Raw genomic sequence first — 1,505 nt, forward strand, 5'->3', positions numbered from 1 at the left:
TGTGTGTGTGTGTGTGTGTGTGTGTGTGTGTGTGTGTGTGTGTGTGTGTGTCTGTGTCTGTGTCTGTGTCTGTGTCTGTGTGTGTAGGTGTTCCCTCAACATGCAGGATTTGCTTTCCTTCTCAACTAAGTGATCCCTCCTCGAATTAGAAGTTTTGTTCATTAATCATGTTCCTATTGTAGGAGAGTTGTTCGTGTGTAGCCTCATTTCTAACTTTTGTCTCAATTTGATTATCATTTTAAACAAGTCAGCCTTCGCCCCTGACTTCAATGTTTCTCTGCACTCCTCCATTACAGTCTTTGCTGTCATTTTCCCTACTCAAAATCAAATTATGTTAGTACACTACCCCAGGCGATCCCCACCTTCTTCAATCGCAGATCTTGATTCCAATTACAGATAGATGTTTATGTTGGTTGTTTTTTTAATCAGAAGCAAGACAAATTGATAATAATAATGATAATAATAAATAGCATTTGTATAACGCATAACCCCGTCGACAGCAAGCTCTAAGCGCTTTACACTATATTATTACCCCAGCAGACCAGAGAACACTCAGAAACATTCTCAGCTTCCCGGGAAGCACACAGTGCAAGCAGCTGATTAAGCTGATACAGTGCAAGCAGCTGATTAAGCTGATCTTTCACTGTCTATAGCTGGGTACCCATTAACAAGATTTAAGATGATACCAATGACGCAAAATGCCCCACAAAATAACGAGCGACTAATTCCTCCGTGTCGTGGCACGGGTCTTTACCATGGCTTCCAGTCACCTTTAATGGTCTACTTGATGAACCGTAAGGATACATTACAGAAAGGGGGCGAAAAGAGGTGCGGAGAACAAAGAGAAAAAGAAAACCAGAAAAGAGGTCCAAGCAGAAGACGGTCATCTTTGTCTCTTTGTTCTGAACAAAAAGCGCATTAAGATTATGAGGACATGGGTGAAAAATCACACCCACAACTTTCAATGGCAGTGAAGTTCTATTCCGCCCGACAATGGCAAAGTCAGTGTTTTCTGTCTTAAATCACTAAGTTCCAGTTCTACCAATGACTTTCTTTAAAAATACAGAATGAGCCAGGGGTCTTGTTGAGACATAGCGACTTCTTTTTAAAACAACAATAGCAAAAAAACAAATCAACAACAACAACAACAACAGCAACAACAAACACTACCACCACCACCACCACCACCACCACAACCAACAACAACAACAACAACAACAACAACAACAACGCATACAACAACAACAACAACAACAACAGGGAGGCGGTGGCCCTGGCGAAGAGCACGCTCTTCGGGGCTCCAAACATTTCGAACGGATAGGTTACCACACACACACAGACACACACACAACAACAACAACAACAACAACAACAACAACAACAACAACGGTGACAAAAAAACACATAATGATACTACTACTACTACTACTACTACTACTACTACTACTACTACTACTACTATTACTACTACTACTACTACTACTACTACTACTACTACTACTACT

The sequence above is a fragment of the Aplysia californica genome, unplaced genomic scaffold (genome assembly GCF_000002075.1).
Source record: "Aplysia californica isolate F4 #8 unplaced genomic scaffold, AplCal3.0 scaffold00065, whole genome shotgun sequence".
Taxonomy (NCBI): Eukaryota; Metazoa; Mollusca; class Gastropoda; order Aplysiida; family Aplysiidae; genus Aplysia; species Aplysia californica.